The sequence below is a fragment of the Rissa tridactyla genome, chromosome 3 (assembly GCF_028500815.1).
Source record: "Rissa tridactyla isolate bRisTri1 chromosome 3, bRisTri1.patW.cur.20221130, whole genome shotgun sequence".
Lineage (NCBI taxonomy): Eukaryota > Metazoa > Chordata > Aves > Charadriiformes > Laridae > Rissa > Rissa tridactyla.
Window position 1 is genome coordinate 47,299,626 of NC_071468.1, and position 14,782 is coordinate 47,314,407.

General features: G+C 47.1%; 1 long non-coding RNA gene across 2 annotated transcripts; it reads left to right on the forward strand.

The window, feature by feature from the left end:
* The first annotated feature begins 5,545 nt into the window (after positions 1-5,545).
* On the forward strand, positions 5,546-8,014 carry LOC128907957 (uncharacterized). Of its 2 annotated transcripts, none has more exons than XR_008465803.1 (4): positions 5,546-5,676; positions 6,278-6,350; positions 6,480-6,573; positions 7,671-8,014. It is a non-coding gene; the product is annotated as an uncharacterized LOC128907957 (long non-coding RNA). The 2 variants fall into 2 exon arrangements; XR_008465802.1 differs by having other exon boundaries at positions 5,560-5,676; positions 6,275-6,350.
* Positions 8,015-14,782: the final 6,768 nt, after the last annotated feature.

Sequence of the window (14,782 nt, forward strand, 5' to 3'; positions counted from 1 at the left end):
TTTACATCACAGGTCGGCGGGGAGCGGGGAGGCGCTGAAACCTGACAGCTAACCCTGTCCGGCTAGCTCAGGCCGGACAGGACTCGATGAAACCTGAGCACGGCTTAACACCGGCTGCAGAGAAAGTTCTAGGGACGGATACACAACCTTTACCCAGGCCCCGCACATCTGCATAGCCTGCAGTTACACATTTGCCAAGACAGACACGGGCGTTTTACTACGCAGAAGAACCGATTATAGGAGCTGAAAATAACTCGGCTCATTTTGTGCCAGACTCAAAGAAATGCAGATTTCTTTGTTCCTGTATTTGTTGTACAGTCAGACCAGACTTTGTTTCTTCTTGGATAAATTGCCTTTAATCTCTGCCTTGCAGTTTGGGTACCCATCAGTGAGTGGGACGTGTATGCTACTGCAGAGTAAAATGATTAAACTCTCATTTTTTACCCTTTTTTTTTCCCCTCTTGACCTAACCAGAAGATCAAAAGTTTGTTCTTTTTCCTCTTTAAAACAAAATGTGTTGAAAAGGAGAGGGTGAAAGTGAGATGGATTAGGTTGCCAGAGACAGATCACTGAGATGTCATACCTCCCAGTCTTAGCTTTCCAAGAACTATTTGGCAAAGGGGGTGGATTTGGACACCTTTTTGCTACTTTTCTACTACTACTGAAATGATCCTCCAGTTTGGCATGCCCCTTCTTTCTCTTTAAGCAAATAAACAATGAATCAAACTGGGGATGGTGCACTTGGGTTAGACTGGGCCTTGCTCAGTGCCCCTGTGACAGTTAGTAATTAAAATCCCATGGCTATAATGGGAGTAGGGCTGATTTTAACGTCCATGTCCTGATTTTAGAGGGCCAGTCAGGCATGGTTTGTACTGCGGTGCCCAGTTACATGTTGGCTTCAAGGAGAGAGCAGAGAGAACGGGATGTTTTCAGTGCACCTGGGCAGCTGGAGCTGCTGGAGGTGAAGATGGAGGTAGGGACAGCCGCATCCTGCCGGCCCAAGCGCTGTGTGCCGGGTGTCTAACGCCGAAGGGAGGGGAAATTTCTGTCTCTGCAGCCCTGCTTTTCATTTAAACAATCTGATTACCTTAGCTGTTATAAACCTTATGTGTTTACTGTGGGCAATAAACACTGGAAGGGGAAATCACATAACCCAAAGACACCGTATTTTTTTTTCCTTACATCATTGTGCCTATATGCATGATTTAGAAACGCTGCTCTAGCACCCGAGAGTGTTGTTGTTTGGGTATCTCCTGCATCCAGCTCCTCCGTGGTCCATGACAAAGTCATCCTGCAGCTCCTGGTGTTCTCCTTTAGCTCTGGGCACCAGCCCCGAGGCGGGCATCCCTGGCCGCAGGGGATGCTGCCCTGCAAAATGGGGGGAGCAGAAGGCAGCTGAACGCTAACTCCGGTGTGCTGCTCTGGTGGCTCTGTCACATAAGAGAAGTTCAGTGTTCAGTTGAAATTTCTCAGGGGTTTCTGCCAGGTCAACCTTTAGGGCTTTTTTAGCGTTCATGCACTCAGTTCTTTTTTTTTTCTGTTGACAAAAACTTGTCAGTATCTTTGGGGAGCACAGGAGCCTGTCTTTTTTTTTTTTCCTCCCAACTCAATCAATAAAGTCAATTAATTAAAATACCCAGCTTTCTGCAGAAAAAAAGTTTCACCAGAAAGTGTTCAATGACCCGCTTTCAACACAGTGCTAGTCCTGCTTCAGACCACTGGGAATTTGTCTGGCCTCGGTAATGAGGGAGAACCTTTGATTTCAGCTTATTTTCATACTCTACTACAAAGCTCGGACACAAAACCTCCCTAATTTGCCAGTCACGTAGGCTCACTCAATTAATATTCCCCTATTAAGATGCATCATGCACTATCGCACTTCTTAGATCTTTGTCTTTTATCTTTCCACAGTTTCTACAAACGGAGCAGCTTTCAGACTATGAAGAACATAGACTGCTACACCTGGAACATATTTTATCCTAGTCAGACTTAATTACAGTTAGTTTTTGCTTTACTACTGAGCCTTTTTTAAGCAAGAGTGCACAATGATTATTCCAATTACTATATGTGGACCCTTTTGTCGGGCTTTTTTTTTTGTTGGGTTGCTGTGATTTTAGGTACAAGCATGTACTTAAGGACAGAGCTTTGGCTTCAGAAAGAAGAGAGACTATCCTGCCCTTCAGCTCCAGTGTCCGAGGATTTGGTGCCCCAAAGAAAGCTGTGCCAGAAAACCTGCGTCAGGCCAAACTTGGGCAAAAAGCTTTCCAGCAACTAGGAACCGAAGAAGGTCAAAGCAAGGCTGTTCCTAAAGGCATCCCCTGTGTAAAGCAAGCCCAGGGCCCACGCACGTTTCCTAATGAATCTCACCCTGCAACAGCTGCAGTAAAGGTACAAAGAAACACAGACCTCTCAAACCTGCTCTTCAGTGAAGAGGTTCATGCTCTCCTTTTGCCCCGCTCTTCCCGATTTTGGAGGGGCACTCAGCTCCCCTTTTTATACCCGCTCTTGCATAAGAGGAGCCCTCCCTCCTCCCCCCCACTGCCCTCATTTCTCTTCAAAACCTGCCTGTGTTTTTCCTGCTTGTTATTCATGGTCGCTGCTGAGAGGGAGCGAAGAGGGGTGGAAAAACACTGGTGCTGTGGTCACGGGTTCCCTTGCAGCCCTGCTTCTCATCTCTTTCGCCCGATTGAGGTCTCCGTTGAGAAGTGCTAACATGGAAGTGCTCCCCTGCCCCGTGAAAATTTCCCAGTGGTGGTGCTGCTAGTGCTATTTCATGTAAATACCATCAAACAGGCTTCGGAAATTTTAACCCTGGCAGAGGAACACTAACGCTACAGCTGGCAGTGAGTAATTCAGTCTTGAAAGGGAAAATGATTCTGTCCAAGCGAGAATTTCGATTGATCAGCCAGGCGGCTATTCTTTTGCTGAAGAACATCACGTCTCCATGTTGTCAAAAAGTGTTTTCATTGATCCAGATCATTCTGGGAAAGGCTGTATAAAATTCAGCACTTTTTGCGGAGACAATAGTAAATATTTTATTCTGTTTTGTTCGGTTTGCTTTCCAGCCTTCCCAAATTTTGCTCTGAGATCTGAACTCAAAGGGGCCAGATGCACTCCTGTGACGACGTTCTTGTCTTCTGCAAGGTTACGGTGGGAGTTGTGAAGGAGGGATAATAAATTATTCTGGTCACAGCCTCAGATCACAGACCTTCACGTGGGCCCTTCCTAAGCTGAGTTGCAGTGTCTGACCTACATAGATTATGAATTAATATATGGCTAACTCAGACACAATAGCATGTACATGGTCATATATCATTCATTACCAGCAACCAGTGGTATGGGGAGTATAAACACAAAACGATGAAGGCGAACAGAAAGTCCTGAGTCACTGTTTTGTAACGATGCCAGAATCAGCATGTTCGCAGTAAAACTATCAGGCAGCAAACGTAAATGAAAGGAAGGACCCTTTCACGTATATAAGCTGCAGGAGGCACTGCCATAGGATGCTACAGAGACCGAAAGTCTTTGCTGGTACAAAAAGAGACTAAATGAAATCATAGAGGGCATGGCCATCGGAGGTGGCAGAACATGATAGCCCAGGTGCGATTGCTAACTCAGGAAATCCCCGGATAGCTGGCTGTCTGAATTTTAGCTGGATCCACGTAACAGCTCTCGTGCTCCTCTCTAAGGGCTTGTCTTCATCTTGTGATAGAAACAGAGATGTCTGAGCTGAGGCCAGTTTATGCTGGCTCATCTTGCAGCACAGATTGGAAATACTCTTTCAGTAGAGCTATGCCAGTGAAACGTCACAACCAGCAAACCCAACCCTCAGCCCCACCATTGCTGGGCTGTGCTCCTGTGCACAGGGCTTTCGGGAACCCACTGCTATCTCTTCAAAGTCAACATAAGCCCTGGAAAATACGAACAATTTTCAAAAACTGTGGGTAGGCTCTTAATATTAGTTACCCACTTTTCAGGCTTTTTCCCTCTTAACCAGGGGACGTGTACTAACCAGTGGCAGAGTTACTACGCTGGGGTCTGAAATGTGTCTCTGTCTCCTGCCAGGTCTTTGGGGTCTGTTCTGACTTCAGTTACACACAAAGTACTTGGTGACTTTTTCCAGAGTAAATAAGTAGGGAAGAAGGGGGACAGCTCTGGCAATGGGTCAGGCAGGTTTCTATGCATTAGTAAACCAATTTTCCCCCCATTCTGTGAGAACTGTGGCAAGCTGCCATGGGCCTGATTTTGTTTATTTTTACTGCCTCTGGTTGGGAAACGCTGTGCAAAGTAACTTTCTTTAAACTGTTTTAATGAAACATTGATAACTAATATCTTATCAGCCCCAGGGCTCAGTACTGGGGCCTTTTCTGTTCAATATCTTTATAAATGATCTGGACGAGGGGATCGAGTGCGCCCTCAGGAAGTTTACAGACAACACCAAGTTGGGTGGGAGTGTTGATCTGCTTGAGGATAGGAAGGCTCTACAGAGGGATCTGGAGGCTGGATCAATGGGCCAAGGCCAATGGTATGAGGTTCATCAAGGCCAAGTGCCAGGTCCCGCACTTGGGTCACAACAACCCCATGCAACACTACAGGCTTGGGAAAGAGTGGCTGGAGAGCTGCTCGGCGGAAAAGCACCAGAGCGTGTTGGTCAACAGCTAGCTGAATATGAGCCAGCAGTGTGCCCAGGTGGCCAAGAAGGTCAACATCATCCTGGCTTGTATCAGGAATAGTGTGGCCAGCAAGACTAGGGAAGTGATCATCCCCCTGTACTCAGCCCTGGTGAGGCTGCACCTCGAGTACTGTGTTCAGTTTTGTGCCCCTCACCAAAAGACAGACATTGAGGTGCTGGAGCATGTCCAAAGAAGAGCGATTAAGCTGGTGAAGCGTCTAGAGTACAAGTTTTATGAGGAGCAGCTGAGGGAACTGGGGTTGTTCAGCCTGGAGAAAAGGAGGCTGAGGGGAGACCTTATCGCTCTCTACAACTACCTGAAAGGAGGTTGTAGCGAGGTGGAGGTTGGTCTCTTCTCCCAAGCGACAAGTGGTAGGACAAGAGGAAACAGCCTCAAGTTACGCCAGGGGAGGTTTAGGATGGATATTAGGAAAAATTTCTGCACCGAAACGGTTGTCAAGCACTGGGAACAGTCTGCCCAGGGAAGTGGTGGAATCGCCGTTTCTGGAGGTATTTAAAAGGTGGGTGGACGTGGCACTTAGGCACACGATTTAGTGGTGGACTTGGTAGTGTTAGGTTGATGGTTGGACTTGATGATCTTAAAGGTCTTTTCCAACCTAAATGATTCTATGAGTTGATGATTCTATGATTCTATGAATAGGTTTGCATGTGATTTTTCCCATGTTTTCTGTGTACACCTGCCCTCTGCCCTTGTTGGCTGGAACCAATTTTCTGTGAAAGCAGCTGGTGAGCACAGGGGATGTACTCAACTTGCCCAATTTTTTGTGTAAAGAGGATTGCAAAAATGCTTTTCAATAATAGCATTCAAAGTACAGATGATGAAAGACAGAGATTATCCCACTTCTGCTGTAGGTTCTCACAGCAAGGAGCAATAGAAAAATCGGTAACTTGTCTGCTACAAACCCCAAGGACAATGTGTGCCACCCCTGTGCTGGGGTGGAGGGACACAGTGTGCCAGCCTGGATGATACCAAAACGCACATGGTGAGTAGGTGGCCGAATAGCTGACTCAGGTAGCTGGGGCCTCCCCAAAAGTGCACGTGTGGCACAATGTTTCCTTCTCACAGGAGGAGAGGTGCCCTGGCTGTGCCGGCTGCCCCAGCAGCCACCACCCTGTCAGTGCCACAAACCCTCCATGATGGAAGACGGAGCATCACCGTCTCCATGTCTCTTTCTGCTTCTCAAGGGACGATTTCCTTGAGGGAGGTCTGTGCGCTGATGAACCCCTCTCTGTGGAGGTCTTCTAATGATTTAATTCCCTAATGAGCTTATAATAACTAGCACATGTTGTTCCAGCTTATAATTACGTTTGGTTTGTCATGGCTTCTGGTTGCAGGACTTGAGTGTAGAGATTGCTTTGAATTTTTGTAACCTGTTTTGTTCCTCTCCCAGTGAAAGGTGCAGTTTTTAATAGAGTTTTAGGAATGATCCATGCACAGCCTGCACATGCACCCACAGGCACGACCATGTGCGTGCTGTGTGTGTGGGCAAAGGGAACTTCCTGCCCTGAGGATCTCAAAATGCTTTGCAGTGTAACAGTTATATTGGTGATCTGTAATTGATTTCGGATCCTTCCTTATAGCAGATGCTGTGCCTGTGAGGAGTGAAAGGCAATCCTGGACCAAAGGAGCCAGAACAGAGCAAGCCTGTCCAAAGAGGTAAAGTGGACACAAAGAGGTGTTGTAATTCAGTTCAGGCTGGTAACGTCTCAAGGACAAGCATCCAGGTTTCTTGATGCCCAGCCCAGTGTGTTACCTATGTGATCACACTGTATCTGCATCCCTCAGGTGAGAGCTGCAAGGCAGAGGAGCACGGACGGCAGTGCCTGCACAGCGGGATGCCTGCCTCAAAGAGCTGGAGTCAGCTTTGTTATCACAGCTGGTATGCTTTTTATGATGCTCTCCTGCCAAACGCCTTTGTATTAGGGAGGGATTTTGCACTGTCCCAACATTTCACAGCTGGGTCAGCCACTGAAGTCTTCAGGCTGTTCCCCAAGATGAGTGAGGGAAGCAGCCGGGTCACTGCTGGCTGGGAGATGCCACAATATTCAGTTCCGAAAGGCTCCACCACCAAACATTCAGCTGCCCTCAGTATTGGAAGGTTGCTGCATAAAGCTGAGTGAAGGTTTACTCCCTGGGGATTTTCTAAGTGAGACCTTGGGAGGCTAATTCTTGCTGGCGCTACTGGGATTTTGAAACTCTTGTTGCACTTTTTGGTCCCAACCCAAATTGTTCCCAGGGCACCATGCAGGGTAATTGTTTTCTCCTAGCCTGGAAATTCAAAGCAGAGCCATAGAAAGACTTTTGGAAGCCAGGATACCCCTGTTCCCTGCGCAAACTCAGGTTCCCCTTCGCCTTGTCTCCAGCCTCCCTCAAGCCACCTCCACCCCTCCTTCCGCTCCTCTGCCCGCAGCTTCTTGCCCTGGGCGTGCAAAGAGTTGCAAGGAGCAGGACTCTGCTATTTTGGCTGATATTCCATGTTCTTCTGAGAAGACTGTCTGTGGTGGTCTCCTGCCTCAGTTGAGGAGTGGTTTTAATCATATACAGTTTATGCAGTTCATTAGTGAGAAACAGACCTGCTCCTTCCCCCCTGTGGGGTTAGGGGACTCCAATTTTCCAGAGTCGTAGCCACTGAAAGGCAGCTCCCACACAGCCAGCCAGCTACAGAGGCAAAACTGCAACTTTCTTGGGCCAGCAGCAGAAATTTTCACCGCTTCAAACCTGTAGTATAAAAAAGGGCACCTTTTATAGTCACCTGAGATAAGGGGGTGGCTTTCAGGTTTGCTTTAATTTGAGGGGTGCACAACAGACGAAAGCAAAATTGTTGGCCACATTGGACTTCCTCCTGCTTTCAGATCCTGCTAGAAAGATGGAAAGGTAGAAAGCAGAGAGAGGGAGACTGAGCCAGGCAGCACTATTTCAAGGCTGCCTGGGTTTCTAGAGCCTCGCAGGGTCTCTCTCCCTGGGGCTGCGGTGCAGACCCATCACCTCCTCCAGGACCAGCTCCAGCCGCGCCATGCAGAAGTGGAAACCGACTTCCCACATCAGCACCGATGTGCAACTATTCACACGTCTAAAGTCTGAAAAAGCAGGTGAACGTGGTGAAGACAGGCAGTAATCCAGGCGGTTGTAGAACAGCAGGGATGGTGGCAGATCCCACTCCTTAGCCGAAGCTGCCTCCGTGCGGAGTGCCTCCGCATCGCCGCTCCCTGCGCGGCAGGGGCTGTGCTGAACACTCGCCGTCACGGGCTGCAGTGCCAGTAACATTTGGAAATGTTATTACCTTAGTACACTTTGTTAAACCAATAATTCTGAAAGCAAGAAGAGGGGAAAGTTAAATTTATACCCAGTGGTGTTTTTTTTTTTTTTTACAGGAAATAATGGAGGAGCTTGTAATTGAAGTTTCTGGGGTTTCAATAAGTGGCAAAAATCATTCTTTTTGCAGATCAGAATTTCCTGCTCTTTTGTTTTTACTGGATGATTTTTAAGCAAAGGTTTAAATGTTTGCTGCCATTTTGGGTTCATTTTATTTTTACTTTGCTTTATTTTTCCACTTTTTCAATGTTAAGTGTAAAAACATGAAATAGCAGTTTAGCTTAATGCTTAAGGGATAAGGGTGAGGAGCTGTAAATTCAGCCCAGGATATTCTTAGTGAGAAAATAATTAAGATTGCCTCCCGGTCAGGATGCTGAAACACACCCTGATGAAAGCCTCTGGAAACCATAAGCTCCCCAAAAAATGATCAGTGGGCGCTCTTCCAGCTATTCTCCCAGGAGAAGCTGAGCTCCTGTAGGGATTGCATCTGACTCAGAGGGTTGAAGAAATCCTACAACTTGGCTCCTCTCCCATACTGCCACTTGGTGTTTCACAGTCTAAAGAAAAAAACAAAAAAAACAAAAAAAAACAACAAAAAATAATCTTTAAAGACCTTTTTTGTTTGTAAAATGGCCCCTCCTCCAAAGTAATGAGTTAGTGCAGTGGTGTATGCTTAGCTCTAACAAAAGCCTGGAACAACAGCTCAGACAGCCATGCCTGTTTGTCTGAGCAAAGCACTTAGATGACTGTCTAATGATAATATTTCAGCTGCCAGGACAGATAATGTTGTCATTACTTACCAAAGCACACAAAAAGACATGTTTCGTATTTCTTTCTGGGTGTACAAAAGGGGGGGCTAGCCCATTGGGTGATGTTGGGCAGTAAAAGGACAGGCAGTGCAGAGCTGCCTCCTGGCCCTGGCGTGCCGTGAGCATCGGGGTAACCTGGACAAGGTGGGCTATGGTGGGGGAACTGCCCTGGGAGGTCACCCCGACTCAGGGTGACAGCTCAGCACCCACCTCCATATGGCCCCCTGCGGCCCGGCTGGCCCATGTCAGTATTTCATAGCTGGGCAAGGCAGCGATGGCACCACCTGCAGGTGGTGTGGGCACACATCAGTCCTAAAACCACATTTGGGACTGACACTTCTTTAGGAGGGGGACCTTTTGCTATTTATTACACAGCACAGTGAAAGCAGCCAGGCTGTGGCCTCTGGCTTCTCACAACTGGGCAAAATGATAATGAACATTCACTGTAATTTTAGGATCCTCTTCTGAATGAGATTTTGATGTCCTGCAATTCCTCCAAGATATTTATTTTTTTTTCTTCAGTCAGCTCAGGGCAGGATTTTCAAAGGGCACTTCTTAAAACCCCTCCCCTTGCTTTTCAGTACACTTTTCCTCAGCCCTTGCTCTCCACTGTTTTTCTCTAGGCTGTCCACGACATTTTGTAGGGCAGTCCAGTCCTCAGGCCTGGCTTGCAGTCCCTGCACAACCCCTAAAGCTCCGCATGACCTTTCTCACCTCCCCTCCCTCCGCCTCACTTCTGCCTTTGGAAATGAGGGAGAAAAGGATGCCCCAGCCCCTCCGTAGCGAACACTGGAAATGCCAGAGAAAATGTGTATTACCTTACTGCTGGAAGCTGAAGGAAAAGTCCTTAAAAAGCCAGACCCATGCTGGGCTCAATTTCTGCTGTTGTGAGAGCAATATAACATCTCCCCAGTTAGCAAAGACGTGTACAGGAACATGTGCAAACCCTGCCAGGCTGCAAGCCACCAGGCAAAAGTCCATGCTCTGCATTGAGCCAAAGTAATGGAAAGTATAAGAAACAGGATGGTTTCATGTGACCGTGGCTGTGGCATTTGGATTCAAATCAATGCAAGGTTCAGAGGGTGCCAAGCAGTATGAAATGAGACTAATCTCAGAGACCGAACAAAGATGTTTTATATAACTTCTACAAATTCAGAGGAGGAAGGAAGGACAGAGAGCTGCTGAGCTTCACAGACAGTACCTCAGTCCGCATAATAAGATCCACCCCTAAATCTTTGCAAATATAAAGGAGCTATAAAGGGACCAAGACAAAACCAGTTATGTCCTTCAAACCCTTGGACAAAGAGCACAAAATGAAATCATCTAGCCTAAAGCAGTCCCTTAGATAAGGTCAGATGACACTGAAGGGGCTTAGCTAGCAGGCAACAAGCACTGGAGAACGTGGGATCATCATGGCAAAGGCTATAGTTATACCGATGACAGAGCATGAGGTTTAATGACAACAAGGTTATGAAAGACTTAATCAGGTTGCTGTCGTTTGAATAACCAGCTCTAAATCCTGAATGACCAGGGTCCACCTGATGCTGATGGGGAAGAAATTACATAAGTGAGACTCAGAAAAGCACATGCCACATGCTGAACAGTGGGGGCTGAAAGTCAGAGCTGTAGCATGATGCTAAGCAGGAGGCCAAGGAGAAGTGGAAATCATAGTTTCCTACATCAGGCCTTTTGGGTTCCCTTTATGTCACCCACTCCGTGAGCTACAGCTAAAGAGAGAGAGACTAAGAGTCCCCCTTAGATAAAACACAGTTAAAACCACAAAAAACCTAATCAGACTGTCTGCCTTCTTGATGAAAACGAGAAGATCCAAGGAAGTCTGTCCTGATAGCATTGATGATAGAAAACGAAATGACAGAAATTACTCTGCTCCCGTTCCTATCAGCAATAAGTGTGCCTGAGGCTCTGCTCTCGGCAGAGGATGCTCGCCCTCCACCAGAGCACTTCTTCAGTGCAAGACCCACCTGGACCCCTCTGTGGATGTAGTGGGATGAGCAGGAGTGGGATAGGCAGGAGGGCAACGCCTGCGGGCAGCTTCAATCGCACTGGTGTGCACACCCTCTGTGTGCTTTGGAGCCATGGCTGAAGGTAACAGATAAAACTCATGGTGTTTCAGGAACAGGTATTTAAGGATGGTGCCTGGAAGAAAACGGTGTTCAGCTTTAACATACATTGCCACCCTGTGCATCACTCGTGCTGCTATGCTGTCACCTTGAAATCTTGCCTGGTGATGTGGCTCGTAAAGAGATCTCTGCAGACTGCAGGAGCCTAATGACTTCCAGAGGTGTCCTGTTGGGAATTAATTGCATTCGACCTGACATCTGTCTCTTGGCTGGCAAGGCCTTCACACCCTGGCAGGCACTCACTTTGCAGACCAAGGACAGATCTGCCCTGTAGCCCCTGTTGGGAGAGAGCTGGTGGGCTGGAAAACCTGCTGTTCCTGAGACAGTGTAATCGTGGAAGAAGGACTGTATTACTCAGGGCTGTCTTGTATTGTTTTAATGTCACAATATGTCCGTTGCATCAGTGTGCCAAATGAAAATGTACACAGCCTTGTGTCACAGCCTCTTATCGTCTGTGTTCACCTACTGTCCAGGGAGTGTTAAAACCTTGGGAGCATGTCTGAGGAGCAAAGCCGTTCTAGGTCAGTGGTTCAAATCCTGCCTGCCGCTCTCCTGAGACAGTAGCAACATGGTGTTGGTGTCTGTCCATAACGGAGTATCACAAGAGATGTGTTTCGCTTTCCTCTCACCTGCAACAGTCTCTGAGTATCCACTGACAGCACCAAGTGGTAGCAATAACAGTCATTTTAGGGGAGAAATGCACTTCTCACTGCTTTCAAAAAGTGATTTCATGGTAAAAGAGGAAAACTGCTTGAAGTCCCTTTCTTTGTAAAACACTTGAGTGAGGGAGGTATGTAAGTGATACATATATCTGTATGTTTCTGACCTTCCAGAGAGCCTCGGGATGAGCCCATCATTCTTAACGTGTGACTAGCAAAGTGTTGTATTTTATGAGAACTGAGACATTTTATTGCCATTTTCTGCTCATTCCTCTTTTTTCCACCTGCCCTCCCCAGGCATCACCTCTCCTGGGCACTTTCACCCACGTTCGACACCAAGGCTGAGATCTCAGAGATGCGAAGTTTCCCCGCAGTGTCATGACATGAAGCAGCAGGGTGAGGAGAGGGAAAGGCTGTCCCTGTCCTCTGGGAGAAGGACTGCAGTGTGAAAACATCCCTTATTACACGTCAGAGTGTTCACAAAAGAGAGAAACTCCATGAATTCCCCCACAGCAGAACAAGCACCCATAGAGCTCATCCCACAGTATGGAACTGAACTCTGAAAAGCAGAAATTCCTTGAAGCGATATATGGTCAGTCTCCTTGGGCCATACCAGGTGCGGAGGCCACATGTCCAGGAGGCTGAACGTCTCCTTCCCCAGTCAGCACGTGAGTCTGGTGTGTGAGGATGTGCCTTGGCCCACAGAGAGGTGGTGTGGATAAAGTGCATTCCTGGTTTTGCTGCTGGCTGAATGTGGGACATCGGGTACTTCATGTCCCCAGGCTTGTGTTGGCACTTAAATGCCCTTTGCATCCTTTAGCTTCTCGGGTGGGATCCATCTCACTTGACTGTACACATTTAATAGCTGGGCATCTACCCTAAGTTAGTCCATGAGGGTCTGCCTACAGGCAAATAAAAGGCACAGCCATCTCCAAAGGACTCTTATGGATGAGGACATGATGAATCACTTTCTGGAGGTGCTGATCTTCTACACTGACTGTGGAAAAAGCTGAGGTGAGTTGCTTGGACTCTCCTCTGCAGACCTAAATTTCAGTCAAATGACGGCCACATTTGTAGCACCAGGCCTGCCTCTTCTCACACGTTTGGACAGCATCCATACATTTGGACAATGGGAACTTGGTCTCAGCAGGGAGCCAGCAGACATCAACAATGGATGCAATTATAGGGAATAAACATGGGAATATATGCTCTGAAAAAGAAAGGTTTCCTCACAGCACTCTGTGAAAAATAGCAGAACAGAAAGGAACTAATTCTGTTTCACCTAATTGCTCTCCATAAATCATGTCTTGGCAGCAAGCTCGCCCAGTCCACCAAAGGGCCAATTAAAGCAAAGGGAGGCTGAGCGCTGTTTCTACTCAGGGCTATGTTTTGTGTTATAGGAACTGCAATTTATCCAAGAGGGTGTCATCTCTTGCCTTTCCAAGCACAGAGGAATATCTGTGCCTGTCTGGCTCTGAGCCTTGCCATTATTCTTTCAGAGCATCCACGGCGCATTGACTGGTGTCCTCTCCAGCACAGTGTTTTACTGTCCAATGTGAGATAGGATGTTGTACATAAAAGCCAGGTAGCAGAAGCAGCACAGTGTCCGATGAACAAGGCCATGAAACCTGGAAATCAACAGCAAGTAGGTATGCATTTCATTTTAAAATCCCACGTTACAGTGCAAACAGAACTCCTTCAATGCATAGTCTATTAAAATCCCCCCCCAGGGTAGCGTGTTCTGACACTTTGCCTGGGTTTTCCCTGCTGCTCAGTACACATAGAATCATAGAATCATCTAGGTTGGAAAAGACCTTTAAAATCATCAAGTCCAACCATCAACCTAACATTGCTAAAACCACCACTAACACCACGTCTACCCATCTTTTAAATGCCTCCAGGGATGGTGATTCCACCACTTCCCTGGGCAGCCTGTTCCAGTGCTTGACAATCCTTTCAGTGAAGAAATTTTTCCTAATATCCATCCTAAACCTCCCCTGGCGCAACTTGAGGCTGTTTCCTCTTGTTCTACCGCTTGTAACTTGGGAGAAGAGACAGACGCCCACCTCGCTACAACCTCCGTTTGGGCAGTTGTAGAGAGCGATAAGGTCTCCCCTCAGCCTCCTTTCCTCCAGGCTAAACAACCCCAGTTCCCTCAGCCACTTCTCACTTGTTCTCCAGACCCCTCATCGGCTTCATTGTCCTTCTCTGGACTTGCTCCACAATCTTGATGTCTTGTGGTGTGGGGTGTAAGAGACAGGCTGTAAATTCCCCAAAAAGGGGAAGAAGGCCATCCAAGCCTTCAATGGAATGCCTCAAACACTCACAAGGAAATAAATAATGCAGGCCTGACATTCAAAGAGCTGATAAGACTCACAGGCACTGGAAAAGCAGTGGGAGGACTGTGTCTTGTGAAGACAAGATAGTTCTGCCACTTGTGTGGTGAGCTTGCTAGTTCTCACTTCTCGACGCCATTGTGTCCAATAAGTGACCTTTTCTTCATTACCCACAAAATGCATATGAAAGCGCACACCTTGCATATGCTAATGAAGATTATAGAGATCATGCTAAACATATATGACTATGGCACTTGTCTCTCCACCCAAATCATGCTACACGTCACCTGGGAGAAGGGAGAAACCTGAGACGAGGCTGTCCTTGGCAAGGGGGGTGGACCGTGCTAATTCGGCAAACATAAAAGGGGAAAATAAGTCCCCCTAGAGAGGTAACAAAGAAGGGGAACAAAGAAGGGGAACAAAGAAGAGGAACAAAGAAGAGGAACAAAGAAGATCGTGCCTGGGAAGATTTTTCCCAAGAAAGAAGACAATACCTGGGAAGATTTTTTCCAAGAAAGGAGAATATTATGCCTGGGAAGATTCCCTGAAAAAGATGCCGGAACTAGGACCGGTGATCTCTTTATCTCTGTCTTTTTCCTCTATCTTTTCCTTTCTCTATTGCTCAGTTTCTCTTTTCTCTTAGAATTGTTAAATAACGGTTAACGTTGTTAAGTAACGACCTCAAGTACCACTTGCCATAAGTTGTCCTATACCTGTTGGTACGTAACACAATGCATACCTCACTTTGCCATAATTTGCCATGTGCCTAACCAATTATCGTGGACTTGCTAAGACCTATACTAACCATTTTGGGAAACTAATAAATGTTTG